The sequence below is a fragment of the Ceratotherium simum genome, chromosome 8 (assembly GCF_057802395.1).
Source record: "Ceratotherium simum simum isolate JZ-2026a chromosome 8, ASM5780239v1, whole genome shotgun sequence".
Classification (NCBI taxonomy): Eukaryota; Metazoa; Chordata; class Mammalia; order Perissodactyla; family Rhinocerotidae; genus Ceratotherium; species Ceratotherium simum.
The window spans coordinates 80,611,448-80,631,797 of NC_141907.1; positions in this window are offsets into that span (position 1 = coordinate 80,611,448).

The following is a 20,350-nucleotide window of genomic DNA, read 5'->3' on the forward strand; positions in this document are numbered from 1 at the left end:
TCTACTACCATGCACAGCACCTTGACTGCAAAGATGTTCGACAAATACTCATTGAAGTGTGTGTTCGCTGCTCGAAAGTTCTATACGGATTATACGATGATAAGCCATTTTCCAAAAGATTTTTTACTCCAAAAGGATTTTATCCTATATGACAGATATTGGTTAGAAAATTATATACCCAACTATCCAATATTTGTCTTGTGTTTTAGAGAGCATACATATAAAGTTTAGAGGAGGAAAAACAAAAAACAAATGTACCACCAGACTCTAACAAAGATTATCCTGTTTACTTTCTATCTCCATAGAGGGACAGTGGGAGATTATAATTCTCATCCCCAAAAAATGTACAGACTGAACATTCCTCACGTGTTTTTGGTAACCACTTATGAATATAAAAATAATTAACTGATATAAAATTTTTGGAAAAAATTTATCCTTTTAATCCATAATATACACCCAGGGAACACTTTTTAAGTAAATTAGGTTAATCCTTTAATAAAATTGACCTGATAGAGCTTGAACTCTAGAAATCATCTCTTAAATTATCTTTTCTTCTGCATACTTCAGACACAGTAGAAGGTGGCTTAGGCTTTAAATTAAAAAATTAAGTTCATGTCCTGACTCTCCAACTTTCTGTTGGTTGGCCTGTCTGAACCTCAGTTTCCTCTTATGAAAAATCAGAATAATAATGCATAGTCTAATTTCTACTGGGTTCATCCACTAGTTGTATGCAGCCGCAACAAGTCTACATCCACAGTTGCTTAGGGGCAGACATCTTGAAGGTTTGAGCCAAGAAAAGAGAGATCTCAGATAGCACCGTGCAAATTGAACCTAGATTCTTGCATTGTTTGAAATTTGATATAACATTTTTTTTTTCTTGGTAAGGAAGATTGAGCTAACACCTGTTGCCAATCTTCCTCTTTTTCCTTGAGGAAGATTGTCCCTGAGCTAACATGTTTGCCAATCCTCCTCTATTTTGTATGTGGGTCACCACCACAGTGTGGCTTGATGAGTGGTGTGTAGGTCTGCACCTGGGATCTGAACTCACAAAGCCTGGCTGCTGAAGTAGAGTGTGTGAACCTAACCACTACATTACTGGGCCAGCCCCTAGAACAGATTTTTAAATGCTCTTTAAGAGTTCAAAGTTATTGGGAACTGAATATATCCTCTTTTCTTCCTCCATGTAATTACTAGGCCTTGAAGTCATACAGATATTTAGTTAACTACTCAGAAAACATGGGGGGCTAAACACCATTAACTGCTAATATTAACTAATATTTGCGTATAACATTATAGTTTGTACAGCATTTTCATGAACAGTTGCTCACTTATTATGTAAGTAAAACATTTATTACCTTATTACCTAGAAACTGTGCCTAGGATACAAGAAGCCCTCAATAAATGGCACATTTTCTATAGTTTGATTATCTTCAACAACTCTTACAAAGAGGAATAATATTTTTATGCATAGTTTACCAATAGGAAAACTGGCTCCAAGGTCAAGTGACTTGCCTAAGTTTACAACACTAGGCATCAGCAGCTTAAAAACTGAATCCAGGTGATACAATACCAAATTGTGTACCCTTATCATTACTGTATGTAATCGCCTAATCTACAACCCATGGAAGACTAAACTATCAAGGGAAGGGAACAATATTAGAAGTCCAAAGATTTCACAGCTTACTAGTGACTCTATGTATTGCAAGTGTTATGTACTGTAATACTGTATTATAATTCCCTTTTCTAAATTACGCATTGCTTTCACTCCCATAAGAAGTATGTTTTCCTGTGACATTTTCATCACACATGTGTCTTATAGATAATTAAGCTACCATTTGAAGAGGACATACTGTGTGTGAGGCCCTGCAAAGCTAGGAGCTGTACCGTCATTTTCTCATTTTATCCTCACTCCAATTTTGGGTAATAAATAGTATATCCCTCATTTACTAGATGAGGAAATTGATGTTTAGGGTTGCTAATTAACTTTCCAGGTACACACAGTCAATGAATAGTAAAGTTAGGATTCTGAGCCAATCTATTTGAGTTGTCATCACCACACTAGAGTATCTTAGGAAATGAAGAAAGAAGTAAAACAGCTTTTTGTAGAATTTTTTTTTTAGAAATTCTCAGGTTTTTAATATGCTAATATACAATGAGCTTCTCCAGATGGGGGTACAGACTACACCATTATTCGTATTTGTTTGACAATGGAACTATTTTTTTTCCAGAACATCTTGTAGAAATAACATTCTGAATCTGTACACATTAGAAATTAGATGATTTCTAAGAAATCTTCCAATTTTAATATTCTATAGTTTCCTCTCTAACTTTACTAACTGAATCTCTGTTCTCTTTCAATCTGGATCTGCTTCTTAACGAAGACCCATCTCAGTTACCTTCATGTGAAATAATATCATATAAACTCAGAGAGTTGTGTGAAGGTTGTAAGTGTCATTGAGTGCCAACAATAAAACAAAACAACATGAAATAAAACTCACTTGTTTCTGAAAGGTAGTAAGTATCATGTAGATTTAAGTAATATCAGAATAGAATGTATCATCAATAGGAAAACAAAATAGTCTTTCCCAACTAACTTAAATGTATTTTTAAGATAATGTTCAAATAAATCAGAATTGAGCAGGTGTCCCATGAGATGAAACCTGAACTGAGTTAGTGGAAGAATTCTAATGTCTATCTCCAAACTAAACAAGATCTCTGAACCTAGCTTTGTAATTTTTGTTTATTCTCATGTACTCTTATCTTTTTCTGAGATAAAATTTTGAACCAAATGAAATTCAAGTTGCCCAGCACGCTGAACTTTTCATCTCCAATTTGTGTTCCTTTTAATAATGTGTTGGAGGATTTCGGAGACTTTCCCCAACTGAGACCTCATCTTGTGTGGTGACACCATCTCCTTTCATCGTCTGCCCTTTTCTCTGATCCGGGATGTCATGTGGAGCATCATGACGGATGGAACCTGACACGCCCTGTCATGGAGCCAGACGCACCAGCTGGGAAGCCTATTGAGCAACAAGCTTCAGAAAAAACTTGGAAGTTAAAAACTTGCCTTTTTTTTTTTTTTTTGAGGACCAAATCCACCTGAAATTTACCTGAGTTACAGAGAACCTTTTCCAAATCCAAGCCCAGCACATGGTTTAGAACCAGATCAGTGTTCACCTCGACTACAACAAGATTCTAGACGATCCTACATATACACTTTCTTCTGATTCCTTTTAAAATAAAAATTAAAAGTCACCTTTTTTCTCTTAATATCAAAACAAAAAAGAAAGTAATATACTGATATATTCTTAATAAAGCTCAAATTTTATTTCAGTTATCTGATTTTAGTAAGTTTCTTAAAACAGAGGGCAAATATTGCTTTTCCACTGAATTCTATTTGAGTATTACAGGGAAAATGGTGATTTTCCTCAGTGACCTATGGGGTAAGTTGTCTTTTGTGTATGGGGTGGGGACAGGGTGTTCTCACATGGCTATCAACTTTGGCTCCCTTCTTTCAGGGCGTACTTGGTGATATGGCCATGGGAAAAATTATTCCTAGGGATTAAGCTGACTTGACTTTATTCCTACTATCTTGACATTATTAAAATATGTCTCCACTCTCAGAAGAAAGCCTGACCTCTGTGAACATCAGGGAAATGAGTTTGAACTTCAGCTGTTTCATTAACTCATCTGTTCCAGTCGCCCTGAATTCAGCACAGGGCTAAGACTCCCCATGTGTCCCAGCACTGGAGTAGTACATATTGCCCAGTATTAAATAGCTGAACTTTCTCTCCACATACTTTTCCCTACTCCTTATCATCTTCTTCCATTCAACATCTTAACCTCAAGGAGGTCTCTCTTCTCTTATCTCACCTCTCTCAATCAATAAAGTGAAAGCGATCAAATTTGAGTTAATTTGAATGAGTTTCAGCCAATGCGTTATGCTCCCATAGATATTTAAGGCATTTACCTAATCATGGAAACAAAAATTCCTGGTACCCCATTAAAAGGAACATACAACTTCATTGAATGGGGTGAAGGTGGAAAATTGTATGGCCTGTGGAAGCAAAGTCCCTCGAATACCTCTACAAAAGGACAATTCTGACCAGGCCAGGATTGTACTAGAAAATGATTTAGTCCTTGCTCTACGTATTAAATCAACACAATCTCTGCTTATACAAATGTTTCCCAGTTAAGAGTAAAAGGCTTTGTTTCTGATAGTTTTCCGAATGAGCTCTGTTTATAATATCATTTTTGCTGTCAGTAAATGTCACCAAGATGAGAATTGTCTATTTCTATTTTACTTCAGCCTTAACTTCAGCAGAAAACTTAAGAGAAAATATATGAGCTACCTATATTGAAAGGCCTGATTCATTGAGTCTTCTGTATGTGCTCAGTGGGTATCTAGAAGTTCTGCAGTGTTTTGTTCAAGCTGCTCAAGGTTGAGCATCTATTCATATGACTGTGAAATTGATACAGTGATAGCTTTTCCAAAACAACCGGCCTGTTAGGTCCAGGCCTTTCTACTCCATATCTCAGGTTAAATGATCAGAACAGCTTCCTTGTCTCTTCTCTGCACTGTATTATGTGTTTCAAGGTTGAAAAAAATACAGGATCAATGATTTTCTTTTAAAATATGACATAGCTATTTCTTTCCCACAGAGGAGATATCATAGATTTTCCCAGGGCACTGGTTGTAATACTAGACGAAGTTGGTTAATGGTCGATTTGAGGCTGCTTGATGCCTGCACTCTTCATAAGAGTAATTCACTTCCTGTCTTTACATATATCCCTGCTGACACTTTCAAACAGTGTGTTTGTTTCCTTTTAAGTACAGTACACAAAACTAAGTTCAGTAGCAGCTTTATTCACCCAGAAGCCAAGATAATATTTCAAAAGCTAAAAATAGAAGAATTTTTAAAAGATTTATTAGAAGATATAAAACATTAACTCTGGTTTTGCCTAGAATACTCATCAAACATGGGGAACAATATTGGCTAATTGCTGTTATCATCATTGGAGATTTTTGCTCCTTGATTTTAATTTATTTTGGTGATATGGCTAATAGCAATATTCCTACAATTTTTATATATGATCACACCCAAACTTGTGAATCTCTGCAACTAGAACATGAATTTTCAGGGCACCCATGCCTTTACTGGGCAACTCTGAGCTATTCTTCCTGGTATCAGGAAGATAACATCTTTGATCCAGGTGAACATATAACCAAAGGAAAGAGTCTTTTCTGATGGCGGCTTAGAGTTTCCATTTTTATTAGTGTGTTGACCAGCGTAGCAGAATTTTTAATAAACACAGTTGAAGTAAATGGCTTTTAACAGTTTTAATCCAAACCAAGCCTGAAAGGGTTCCCAGGTACTGCTGAGCTCATGAGAAAGCTAATCATTTTCTCTTCTTTGGAATAAAATCAGGAAGCATGAATACAAAGTTTAAGAGAATAAACTTTGGAGTCAGCTAGACTTTGCCAGATATTAACTGTTATATAAGCCCCATGATCCTCAATTTTCCTCTCTGTGAAGTGGGAATAATAAGAGGTGGGTGGAGATGATTCGTATAACGTGTAATTTGGCATATAATAAATGCTCAATAAGCTATTGATCCTACATTGTATTTTCTTAACATTTGTCGAGAGCGTAGAAGAGTTCCTCCAAGTTCACTGAAACTGGATAATAGTACTAGACTCTTGGCCTAAAGTTTATTATTCAAAAACACAGTTACCAATGGATGTTCAAAATGCTCCTTCAACCTCATACTCTACAGGAGTGAAAGGGAACCATCAGCATATTAAGGTTCCCTTCTATACATTCCCTGCACCCTGGACGGAACCTCAGTACCGGTGTGATTACTGAACAGCGATCAAATTGAGACAGTTCTGCCCAGTGATTTTACTGCATGTTCCAGTTTGTACATGCTATGGTGTTTATGTCCAGTAGGAAGAACCAGCTCCCAATCCCAAGTGAGGATTCCCACCGTGTGGAAGATGGCAGAGATCATAACAACGCCAACCCCCAAGAGTAGGAGCCCACAGACCTCAGCCCACTGCGTCTTCTATGGGTTTGTTTGTTTCTTTATGTTTTTTTTAATTGAGGTAATGTTGGTTTATAACATTATATATATTTCAGGTGAATATCATTATATTCCAATTTCTGTGTAGGCTACATCATGTTCACCACCCAAAGACTAATTATCATCCATCACCGTACACATGTGCCGTGTCATCCTTTTCGCCCTCCTCCTTCCCCCCTTCCCCTCTGGTAACCACCAATCCAATCTCTGTATCTATGTGTTTGTTTGTTGTCATTGTTTTTATCTTCTACTTCTGAGTGAGATCATATGGTATTTGACTTTCTCTGACTTATTTCACTTAGCACAATACCCGCAAGGTCCATCCATCTTGTTGCAAATGGCAAGATTTTATCTTTTTATAGCTGTGTAGTATTCCATTCTGTATATATACCACATCTTCTTTATCCATTCATCCACTGATGGGCATTTAGATTGTTTCCAAGTCTCTGCTATTGTGAATAATGCTGCAATGAACACAGGGGTGCATATATCTTTATGCATTCTTTTTTTTTCATGTTCTTTGGATAAATAGCCAGCAGTAGAATAGCTGGATCATATAGTATTTCTATTCTTAATTTTTTGAGGAATCTCCATTCTGTTTTCATAGTGGCTGCACCAGTGTACTTTCCCACCAGCGGTGTATGAGGGTTCCCTTTTCTCCACATCCTCTCCAATGTTTATTTCTTGTATTGTCAATTATAGCCAGTTGACAGGTGTGAGGTGATATCTCATTGTAGTTTTGATTTGCGTTTCCCTAATAGTTAGTGATGTTGAACATCTTTTCACGTGCCTGTTGCCCATCTTTATATCTTCTGTGGAAAAATGTCTGTTCAGGTCTTTTGCCCATTTTTTAATTGGGTTGTTAGTTTCTTGGTTGTTGAGATGTATGAGTTCTTTTAATATTTTGGATATTAACCCCTTATCAGATGTATGGTTTGCAAATATCTTCTCCCAATTGTTAGGTTGTCTTTTCGTTTTGTTGATGGTTTCCTTTGCTGTGCAGAAGCTTTTTAGTTTGATGTAGTCCCATTAATTTATTTTTTCTTTTGCTTCCCTTGCCTGGTGAGACATGGTATTTGAAAAGATGTTGTTAAGACCGACATCAAAGAGCATACTGCCTATGTTTCTTCTAGAAGTTTTATGGTTTTAGGTCTTACATTCAAGTCTTTAATCCATTTTGAGGTAATTTTTGTGTATGGTGTAAGACAATGGTCTGCTTTCCTTCTTTTGCATGTGGCCGTCAAGTTTTCCCAGCACCATTTATTGAAGAGACTTTCCTTTCTCCATTAGATGTTCTTGGCTCCCTTGTCAAAGATTAACTGTCCATAGATGTGTGGGTTTACTTCTGGGCTGTTGATTCTGTTTCATTGTGTCTGTTTTTGTCCCAGTACCATGCTGTTTTGATTACTATAGCTTTGTAGTATATTTTGAAATCAGGGAGTGTGATACCTCGTCTTTGTTCTTTTTTTCTCAGGATTGCTTCAGCTATTTGGGTTCTTTTGTGGTTCCATGTAAATTTTAGGATTCTTTGTTCTATTTCTGTGAAAAATGTTGTTGGAACTTTGATAGGGATTGCATTGAATCTGTTGATTGCTTTAGACAGTATAGACATTTTAGCTCTGTTCATTCTTCCAATCCAAGGACATGGAATATCTTTCCATTTCTATGGGTTTGGAGTCACCAAAGAGAACTTAACACACAACATGCTGGTTGGAACAAGCTTTACTCACAGAAAGGAGAGGAGATGCAGCAAGATCAGTGTCTGTAGTGTGTGCTGTCTCCCGTGGACAGCAAGTCCCTCCAGAGAGCTGACACAGCAGCAGACTGCAGCACCCTGCTTGTGCTATAGCTGAAGACCCCTTTACCTGGAGTGGGAGGGCAGACTTACTGGTGGGCTGTCCAGGTGCTATATGACACACACATAAACAATACAAGGAAATTCACTGCATGTCCCGAACATAGGGAAGTTTCTTCCTAAAAAGAAAGAAGAATCTGGGGTCAAGTCACAGCTCAGCCCCTGTCTTCCATACAGGGAGTGTTCCAGGCCCAGGGCACTGATTGGGCAATCCCAGAGAGGGGTGGCAAGCTGAGCAACGGCTACTCACCCAACAGTTTATTAAAAAAGAAAAAGTGATGGAAGACTGGATTTCTGTGACTTAGAAGTAAAGTCTCTGTATTAAATTACCAGCCTTTGAACTAATATGTCTCCTAAATAGGCAATTCCTCTCAGCAAATTTTATTTTCTTTATGATTGCATTTCACCCATCACTGATTCCCTATTTCTCTTGGTTCTCATTAACTGCTTTCTTTATATCTTTTTGCCTATCAGTCTTTCGAGGAATGTGCTCTACAACATGTTTGAACCAGCAACAAGTTCATATTTATTGACTCCCCAAGCAATCATATGAAAGCAGCTAGTATGTGCAAAGAAGTGTGCTAATGATGGGCGAATAACCAAGGATGAACAAGATAAACTTACTGTCCTTAAGGGCCTCACACTTAGTAGAGAAAATAGAGAAGTACTCACACCAAAGAATAGCATACGGCAGATTCTGATAAGTTCCATAAAGTTATCATCTCACTGGCCTATGGTAACTGATTTCACAGACTCCGTCTTGCCTTGCTTTAATTTATACCTCATCCTGGAGTCATATGGGTCTTAAACCAATCAGATCATTGCTTATCTTAAAATCCTTCAATGGCTGCCTTTTGTTGTCAAGGGAAACTTCCAACTCCACAGCATGGCATTCAATGCTTCTCATGATTTGATCTCAGCTAGCTCTCAGGTCTCCCTTCTTGTCCTCATCTAACCCGCCACCCACCCCACTTTCTGTTTACTTGTCTCCACCACAGAGATGATGCCTTGTTTATCACTCTGTCCTTAGCACCTAGCAGTACCTGGCTCGTTGAAGCCAATTGATAAATATTTTCATTAAGGAGAAAAGTAATGTGTCTTTTAATAATGAATTCAATGTTCTGGCATAATATTCAGACCAAGATATCCAACAGGCAATGTTGGATTAATGCTTGAGATGGAAACTGGGGCCCATTGTATAGAGTTATCTGCAGACACGTGATCTTTTAAAGCATAGCAATGAACAAAAAAACAAAAAAGAGAGTTTAAAATAGTGCTAGATGTTGAATTAAACACAAACAGATTTCTTTATTCTAGGACTTGAAAAAGAATCTAATATGCTGTGGTGAATCATCAAAAGGGTATAATTTGTAGTGTTTTCCAAGTTTATTTGACAAAAGAGCCCTATTCTCACTGACCAGCATTGATTTGTAAACTTTCTGAAAGAGAATGAGAAAAAGGGAGAGAAGAAACAAAAAGTGATCAGAAGGGTAGAAAGAGAACCCGGTAAGTGAAGCATCTTGAAAATAAAAGGATCAATTTTAAGAATAAAGTGGTGCTCAATAAATTGAGTAATGTTGGAAGATCAAGGAGGATTTGCATGGCATAAGTACTTGTAACAAAATAAAACATGAACAGTTTAGAAAATGAGGTAGAGTGGAAGATAGTGGGAAAAGGAAGTGAGCAAGAGATGCAGGCACAAAAGAGACGGTGTCATAGAGGGCAAAATAGTTGTGGGACTTGAATCCAATCATCCTGAATGGTCCTAATGATATGACTGAGGTGAAATCACCACTTTCTGTTCCAACTATGTGAACCACACCAAACGGGGCCAAGAACTCTGCAGTCTTAATTCATTTAGTACGTATAGACACAGCCCAGAATAGAATTTGGATGTTGGTTGTGCCTGTTGGAGTTATATAATTGACGGACTGTAGTCCCCAAATTGAGCTTACTTATTTATTTTGACAGCCTAATTCATTAGAATAGACACATTGACTGTTTAACATTCCAGAACCATTTGCTAAGGGACAAATAACAAATATGACCCCAGAGAGACTGCTGAGGGCCAATACTCCTGTGTTTATTTTACATTCCCATTCACTCACCCACTCTCATTCCGTTTGTGTCATTTCTCTGTTTTACTTCGCTTTTTCCCTTTGGAATAAGGCTTTCAGTGAGTCTCATTTTTCTGCTTATTTTCCACTCTCCTTTTTTTCTCCCTTTTCTCTGACCAACAAATGCTATATAGCAGACAGACTCATTCATCTCTAGAACCTTATCTAGGGGAGCACATGTTTCTTTTCTTTGAGGTCAGATTAACTATTCCTTATACATAACACAAAGAAGAAATATGCATTGGCAGCAAATTCTGCTACGGTAAGCCATCATCTCTGTCCACTATGTTAAGCCAATTTAACATGCTTAAACATGCCTTTTGTCATCGACAACAAAAGCAAAAGGCAGCTGAACTCTAGTTAATAAATCATTTTCTGAGGCAGAAAGACTGCTTGGGCAATATGATGCCAGACATTTAAGACTATTCTCTAAAGAGTTTTAGTCATGAGTTCACCCAATTTCCTTATGATTAAAACTGTGTTAGCAAAAGACATTTAAAATAGCATGAGGAGTAACTAAATTTAAAAACAAACTCACTAAGTAGTTGAGACAGACTTTTTATGTGCAGAAGGGTTTATTGGATAAATTATTATTCCACAGAGAAGAGTAGGTAATGGGATGACGTGATAGAGATATTTCAGGAGAATGTGAATTCTAAGAAATGTTAGCCTGTATATTAAAAAAAAAAAAAAATTCAAGACGCCAACCTTTCCCTATTTGAGCTTCTATATTTATTAATTTAAATAAAATGCATTAATTCACTATTAACAGGGTATGCAGTAACGAGGCTAATGTGTTTTCTCCAAGAGTACATTGTAAAGCATTTACCATAAAAGACAGAATACCTCAGCACCAAAAAAATAAAAAAAGTTTCAGCTTGAAGTGCTGACAAGAAAAAAGATGCAAACTTCTGGAGACTACATGTTCAGCTGAAATGGCCAACTGTTATTTGACCACAAACACAAAGATACTATGACGATTATGGCATATGTCAGGGTCTAGATTATCACTGCCAAATATTTGAGATGCTAGCATAAACAGGACTAACTACTCACACTCTTGCATTTAATTTTATTACCCTATTAAAAAAATTGTGTGGTATTATTCATTCATTTCTGTTAGGTAGTGCTCGCATTAGTTTCAGGTAGAACATTTTCAGGTCAGGTGATTCGTGTAGAAATACATCTTCAGGTGGACTGGGAAGAATTTTTCTGACCCAATTTTATCTTCTCCTCCCACCCAGCTGGTACATGACTTTTAGAGCTTGGTCATGCTTCCAAACCGAGGAAACTCAGAGCAAAGGGGAATAAAAGCTTTTGAATACACAGGTGTCACTGTGTGCAGAATCCTTTGTTGCCATGCCTACTGGTGAATGTAGGGGAGTGACAAACAACCCTGGCCAGATAACAGAGTCATCTCCAATCTCTGAAAATGACACTGTTTCTCCCTCAGATGAGTAACATCGCAAAATGCCATCATCCATATGGACACATAGAGGAAAACTGGGTTGAATGGCTTTTAAGGCAATACAGCAAGCTGTGCTTTGAAAAGAACTGTCTATAGCCCGTAGAGACAAGTGGCAAATCTCTGGCTAGTGTATAGCTTGCTACTGTCTCACTAACAACATGCCATATTTATATAAAATCTTTAGCCTTAAAATAATTAGGTCTTTAATTTAGCTAAACGCACTTATAATAACCATGACACTTATGTGCCAGTTACTGTGCAAAATGCTAAACATTCATTATCTCTCTTTTGTATGAGAACATTGAGCTGATAGAGCAAATTATTTCACCTGCCCTTTGTGATCGTATTATTTATTTCATGGAAAAAGCACTACTGTGTGATAAATTCTAAGTCTGAGGCTAGTTCTGTTCCATACAATTAATACTACCCCCACAATCTTTGTAAGCAAATATTTATTGAACACATACTATTCTACAGGCGTTGTTCTACATGCTTTACTCATTTAACATTCACACTAAAACCATGAAATATTGTTACCTCCATCTTCCAGATGAGAAAACTGGAGCAAAGAGGTTATTTACCAGGTATTATACATGTGATAAGAGGCACACACAGGACTTGTGCTCCCGCATTCTGTGTGTTCTTAACCACTTTAATATACAGTCTTTCTTAAAACCTTGGAGTAGCTCACTTCTTAGAGTATTTATGGTAAAAATTGTTGTGAGTTTTTAATAAAATAATCTTGGTGAAAGGAGCCTTGTATTCTGAAAAGTACTATGCAAATAGTGGTCATTTATTCATCAATCCATCCGTTCATTATTCATTTAAAGAATGAAAGCATCAAAGTCAGTAAAATGCTGTTTTACCGAGCCTCTGTATTGTTTCAGATCCTAGATTGACTTCTCACTTCCTATCTAGCAGAAAAGGATGAATAATACTGATTACAACCTATTCATTTTAAAATTACATCTTGCAAATCCAAAATTATACCTTGCAAATCCAAGTTTTACATTTACCAGCTCTTTTCTGATCACTTTCTTAGGTATGTTTCAAATGCAAATAATTGAAACATCGAGACTTTAAAATATATATCAGTAAGATGCTCAGTTTAAATTGTATCTTAACTTAGTGCCTGCCCGTTTTTCTCAACTTCCTGATGAAGCTTACGAAACAAACCTCATTCATTAATAAAAATGTAAATATCCCAGAGAAAATAATAACAACTTAAAAAATCAACTGCATGTGATAGCCTATGTAATTAAGTGCAGTTTACTCCAGGAATGCACAGATGGTTTAATATCAGGAAATATATCAGTACAATTAATTACATCATTATGTTAAAAAAAGAAAAAGCAATACTCATAGACAGTAGAAAGGCAATTTTCAAACATTTGCCGTTTATTCCTGCTCCACACAGAAGATATATCCTTTTAAAACATAAAGCTTATTACATCATTCTTTGGCTCAAAATTCTCCAATGGCTTCCCACATACTTAGAATAAATTTCGAAGTCCTCACCAAGTCCTAAAAGGTTTTACATGATATGACCCCGAATTATCTCCCTGATTTCATCTCTTAACCACTATCCATCTCATTTCTTTCCAGATACTTCTAAGACCCAACACACTGCTACCTACCTCAGGGTCTTTGTACTTGAAGTTCTTCTGTCTGAAAACCCTTTCCGTTACATTTTCATGTAATTTTGCCTCCTCACTTCATTGAAATTTTTCTCAAGTAACACTCCTTAGAGAAGCCTTACTATGGGAAAGGATTTTCAATCTTTGCCCCCATATCAAAATACTTCCCAATCCTGCTTTGTTTCCTTTATAACATGTGTATCAATGGGAAATCATATTTTATGTTTATGTATTATTTACCTGTTCGCCCCAGACAGAACAGGCACATTCTAGACGTCTAATAATTATTATCTGAATGAAGGCGTGAATTCAAACTTTATATGTGCCATGATAAGTATAAGGATATGTCCTTAACACCATCAAGAACAATTGAGGCAAATCAGCAGCCAGCACCATATTTAAAATAAAATTCCATTTGCATATAAAACAATACATAGTGTACATGACTTCAACTTTGAAGAGGAAAAAAATAAAAATATATATTTATAGAAAAAAAGACTTGTGGAAATTACACCTACGTGTTAGCAGTGTAATCTTTAAGAAGCAGAGCAATTACAGGTTTGCTTTTTTATTTGTTTACTTTACTTTTATTTATTCTTTTGTTTTATATCTTATCTACAGTGAATTCCTGCTAGTTTTCTGTATCCATGTGGTGGTACAGCATATCTACATGACAGAGAAACCATTTGATTGATGTTATTGACTGAATGTTTGTGCCTGCTCTCCCAAATACGTTGAAGCCCTAACTCCCTGTGTGGCTGTATTTGGAGATAAGACCTCTAAGGAAGTAATTAAGGTTAAATGGGGTCATTAGGGTGAGACCTTGATCCAAAAGGATTAGCATCCTTGTAAGAAAAGATACTAAGAGCTCACTCTCTCTCTCCTCACACACACATCAAGGAAAGGCCATATCAGCACACAGCAAGGTGGTGGCCACTTATAAGCCAAGAGAAGAGGCCTCAGAGTGAAACCTACCCTGCTGGCACCTTGATCTTAGATTCTAGTCTCCAGAACTGTGAGAAAATAAATTTCTGTGGTTTAAGCCACCAGTCTGTGGTACTTTATTATGGCAGCCTGAGCAGACTAAAACATTTGATAAAATAAACAGAAGAAGCAATCAAGTCGCGATCAAATTGTTCACTGTCAAGTTGTATATTGAACTGAAAGACAAGAACCATATAACCCTTTGACTTTGTGTAATGTTTAAATTCAGAAAATGCAAGTAAACTTTACTTTAGCCCAACTGCTAAATATTACACACATGTTATCTATGCTACCAGATTCCTTAGGGGTAAAGAATAAAAATCTATATTTTAAGGCATAAAAATCAGCATTTTATGCTGGACACATAAAACTCTTCAGACCCAGTAGCTCCAAAAATCCACTTAAAAGAAGTATTGAAATATTGTTGCTTAAAGATGTTCAATGCAATGTCATTTATAATGGCATTGGCTAAATAAAGTAATAATTTAAGGTATATTATTACAGTGGCAGTATACAACTAATAAAAATCACATTTTAAAGAGTAATGGTATGGAAAATCACTCATAACATAAAGAATAATATATTACAGGATTTAATCTTCTAAAATATTTTCCATATTGTAAAAACAAATTTGAAAGAAACAGCATAATAATAATCTTTTAGACGAGAGATTGTTAAGAATTTAGATAATTCTCTTTTTTAAGCTTTTTACAATTTTTAAAACTTCCACAATTAGCATAAGCAGACAAAACAATTACAAATTTAATTTTTTGAAGGACTGCCTTGCTTCTTATTATAAACCTTAGTGATTTTGAGATATATTAAAAGTTTAAGATTTTGTAAATGAAAATACCATACGAGGAGAATATATAGGAAAATGTCTATATTATCAAGTTTGAGAAGCACAGAAGTAATGTAAAAAGATAAAAGGGGAAAAAGTGAGATATTTGGCTATTCAAGAAAATGCACTGTTTTCTCTTTCCATAAGCCCATACCTAGGAATGATCTATAATCCCCTTCCACCAATTGAGCACTGATTTTAACCCCCAGTTATTTATCAAATCCAATTTCTTTTCATCTTCAGTTTTTTCACCACCTACACTGCCCTTCCTCTAATATAGCTTCTACACCGAAGCCATCATCTCTTTTTTCAAAACATGATCTTATCTCCACCCCCATTTGTCATCTCAAAATCTAGTGGTTCTCCAGTGATCATAAAGACAGGCTTTCTTCCAAGCCCTGCGTGATCAAACCCTGCCTGCTTCCCCTTGTGTAGCATTCTTCTTCCTCATCCAATCATAGTGACCTTGTTTCAATCACTCAGAAGTACCACACACCCTCCAACCACAGAGATTTGAAGATACTCTTGTCTACTCACATTTTTCAATTCTTGGCTCACCTGTTACTTCAACAAAACTTTCCGTGTCCAATCAATAAGATGTGTTCCCTTATTAGAAGCACTTCTAACATCATATGCCTTTCCTTCATGACAATTAGCTTGTAACAATGCATTTGTTTTTGCAATTATTTTATAAATATGGCTCTTCTCCGAACTCTAAGCTCAGTGAAGCTCTATGAAGTCAAGGACATTACCTGTTTTCACTTTCTATTGTGTCCTCCAGGCCAAGCAAAACGTCTAGCATAAAGTAGGTTATTAATAAATATTTATTGAATGAATATTTTCAGAATATTTTAAAACCTGAAAATCAAAAAAAGAAACATTAAAATATTCATTAGATAGATGAAGAAAAGACATAGAAAGAAGAGACAGTAAAACTGATTGATAAATATGTAAAAATATAGCCTTTCAAGTCACATTTGCAAAAGATATAACCCATATATGCAAAAACTAAAAAAACTTCAATTAACAGCTTAATGTCAACAGTGGCATCTCCAAGTATTGCTGTTATAGATCTTTTTATTTTTTTTATTTACTTTTCAGTATTTTCTGATATGAGTAGTATATCAAATGTCCTTCAAAGGATGAGTGGATAAACAAATTGTAGTATGCAAATAAAATGGAAAACTTTTCAGTCTTAAAAAAAGAATGAAGTACTGATACATGCTGCAACATGGATGAACCACAAAAACATTATGCTAAGTGAAAAAACTAGACACGAAAGGTCACATATTATAAGATTCCATTTATATGAAATGTTCAGGATAGGTAAATCCTCAGAGACAGAAAGTCGACTGGTGGTTGCCAGGGGCTGGGGGAGGAGAGAATGAGGAACACAATAAAACGAAGTGCAGTAAAACGAGGAATGCCTGTATAAGCATCTATTAATGTTATAGCATTTTAAAAGAAACAGTTACAGCTGCGCATTAAAACCTCAGGAATTAGGCATTCAGGGGACACCAGAAGTCCAAGCAGTGTGCTTCCATATTCTAGTATACAATACAGTTGTGGATTTCCTTTACTTTTAATGATACTGATTCCTGAGCATATAAATTGGATTGAAAGATATGCATAAAAATAGCTCTTTTTACAAAATTTGCATAGTTGCTTGTGGGGGTAGTTAGACTAATTATTTGTGCAATATAATTGCTCTAAATTCTTTCTGTCAATTGAGAAGTTTGACTGTTAATATGAAGAGTTGCCACTTTTTCCACTTGTGTATTTGGATCAAATGAAGGAGTACTGTTAACAAAGACAGCTTTGAGATTCTAGCTAGATCAACACGTCTTGGATTTTCTTATAACTGATATAGGAAAAAAAAAATAGTAGTTTTGACTTTCTCCTCAGGAGTTTTTCCATGTAAACAGTTTCTCAAGGAAACTGTTACAGCAAACTCCTAGATTTGGATATCCTCTCAGAGCATCTAACCCTTTCTAGGTTTTTGAGGTTACAGATAGAAATATTCTGACTCTGTTCCTACTTCAAGCTTTAACATTAAACAGGAAAATTAAAAAAAAAAAAAAAAGAATGCTTTCATTTATGAGGATACCTAATTAAAAGGAATTTTCCTTCTTCAGTTATCATTGAGGAGTGGGGTTTACTTGCTCAATCCAATCAGATCAATGAGGTAGTGAGCCAGTGTTCACAATGTCTCTTCCTACAATTACATGAAGGGATTCTCTCAACTTAGCATTGCATGATGAATAAAAAAGAAATGCTTAGGAAGGAATGATCTGTTATTTTGGAATCAACTGATCTTCATCTTATGTCACAAAAGCACAAATATACAGAAAACTACAACTATGTACATCCATAGTCTCCACATAATTTTAATAAACCTTGACAAAGAGAAGAATAATTAATCCCACCAAGTTCCAGGAAATCACCTTAGTATATCGTAATAAACATTTTCATAAATATTCTAGTGGAAAGGGTTAATATATTATACAACATATCTCTAGGCAAAAAGTTATTCTCGGTGAACTGAATATTTCTCTGAATTTTTCTGGAAGAGACTCTTTTTGACTTTTATTTTCTCCCTCTTTGGACCTGAAATTCAAACGTGATGACACTAACATGATGTCATCATCCTAGGAACAGAAAGAGTCAAAGAAGGCTTCTTTTGTATAAGAACATAATAAACTCCTATCTTGTTTATATTACTGCTATTTAGTAAAATACGTAGCCAAACTTAAACCAACAAATGTGATAGAGACAGAGGCAGAGACAGAGAGATAGGCAGGAGACGTGTCCCAGTCTCGAGCACACCTGAGAAGTTCTCTTTGTATTGGCGGCCTTGGAGAGCATATGGAGGAGACCGTACCTGCTCTCGGGGTTCTACACTGGAGGTAAGAAATATGCTGAGTAAGAATATTGCTTCTTGTCTTGATATCTTTTCCTAAAATGATCTTGAAGCTGCAATAACTTGGGTTGACTTGAGTTCATTTTGAATAATAAGTTAGAGGCTAATTTCACATATGTCACTTTGGCTGTGAAGCAGAGATCAGGTGGTCTTAAAGAATTTCACCATGATATACTTTGTCCCAAGCATGTTCAAAAAAGTCAACAAATACCTTCGAATTGGATTTTATTTAATAAAATAGGAACATATAGGCAAAAAATTCACATATTCAAAAAATTTGACCAATAGAAATGACAAAGCAATTTTTTTAAAAAGATTAATAAAGAAAAAGCATAAAGAAAATTAAAATTATCTTTCAACTGTTTATTCAATATGGTTTATCTTAGGTAGGGAATCTTAACAAGCAAACAATAAAATGAAGTAATTCTTAGGATGTTGATTTTATTTTTTTAAATTTGCTTTATGGAATAGATGTTTCTTAAATTCTAAAGAGCTAGAATTACTAAAATATATTTTCAATGTGTGAAATAGTCGACATTATCTTCACAACAATGCTTCATCTGAAGTACTATGCATAACTTCAACAATTAGTAAAGATGTTTTCCTGCTTTGTTTAGCCTTTATTTCATAATATATCCATATTATACATATGTAAGTATTCCACATAGGTATTTACAAAATCTTCTGTAACAAAAAGAAATAAAAAACAATTGTACATTTATAAATACAAAAGAAGCATGGAAGATTTCACCCTCCATGGATGGCAGAAACACAGAGCTCAAAGGCACTGATTAAACCAGAAGAGCAATTTGATAAATTGCCAACACGGTTTGCCTCCCTTAAGTTTTATTAATTTCTTTCTGCATTTCTAGAAAGAGAAAGTGCAGAAGGGTTTTCAAGGATCATCTTACAATCCTTTTCCAAACGCCATTTGCTTTCTTGCCTAGAACAAAGCTTCATTCAGAATTGACACAGCCCCCTTGCTTAGGTTTAATTTGGATACCTTCACTCTTTAAAGAGCCAGATGTTTTATACAAACAGTTAAGGATCCTGTTTGGAAATCTACAGTCGGCAGAGAGGATCCTTCCCCCTAGAGTTTTGAGTATGGGGGTCTATCAATGTCAAATCTAATTGCTCTCAGTGTTTTCCATGATTGATGGAGTTGAAGCCAACAAGTCTATAACATATCTCGTCGTTATAGCTTTCTCACTATGGGGTTGATTTGTGCACCTGCCCATGTCTGACCAAGGGCTATTCAGATTTGTTTTTTTGTCCTTCTACTGCTCTTACTGAGTAGAGCTGCCTCCTCACCTGAACAGGGGTTCATCTATCATTTAGATGAAAGAGATTCATTACAAAATTCATCAAGAAACCAATATGACTAATTTTAAACATAGTACAGGCAAAAGAAAAACTGATCTCTGTATATGAACTATAAGATGGGCATAGACTAAAGCTATAAGATGGGAAAGACTATAAACTACCTTTAAACTATGAGACAGACATCGACTTTGATGTAATAGCACATTACAGAGAGGTGGTTAAGGAACACATACTGAGAAAAACTACAGTTCTCGTGGCTGAAGAATCCAAGTGTCATCAAATTACAGCCTTAGAAGTTCAGAAAGATAATTTTATGTAATATCAAATGAGAATGATAATCTCTAAGCTCATTCGGTGTTCCTGGTGCTGTGCTAGTTCAGACATGGAGATCCCTTTGGAAGGGAACTATGTCGAGAGGAGTACACTGATGTGCCTCAATGGGCATAGCAACAGAGGTCATTTTCTCTTAGCAGAGGAATAATTGCCTATCAGGACAATATCTTAGAGTGTTCAGAGAAGTCATAGTATGGTAAGAGCAAGCAAAAATATGTGTGCGTGTCTGTGTGTGTGCGTGTAGTGTAGAGAACTACAAAATTATACAAAAGCATTCTATCTCAAGACCTGGCAGCATGTAATTAATGATTTCATATACTTTATTTATTAGTCTCAAATATCTATAGATAGAGGTATTTTACTATAAATGTGAACTCCAAAAATATGGCACCTTACCAGACAACCTGAAATCATTTTCAGCATAAAAATTCAGACTGGAAAAAAAAATTCGGTATGAACTAGAGTCTTACAATTTTTTCTTTTTTTGGCTTGCAATTTTGATTTTAACATCAACAATTAATCAATATAACTTATCATGGTCAATTGGCTTTCCATCCCAAAGGCCATTATATAGGATAGCAGTATGTTTCCTCCTAGAGACTGTGCCAGTTTCACTGTGGAGTAGATGGCAAGTCAACTGGGTTTAGGTGGGTAGTCTGGATAAAGCCATATTAAGTGACATCTTTCAGCAGCAAGTCAATTTCATCAGACACTGGTGCCACCTTGACACAGCACAAGGCTGTGTGTTGCTTTCCATCAGACCTGTTGCCACTGACACATGAAACAGA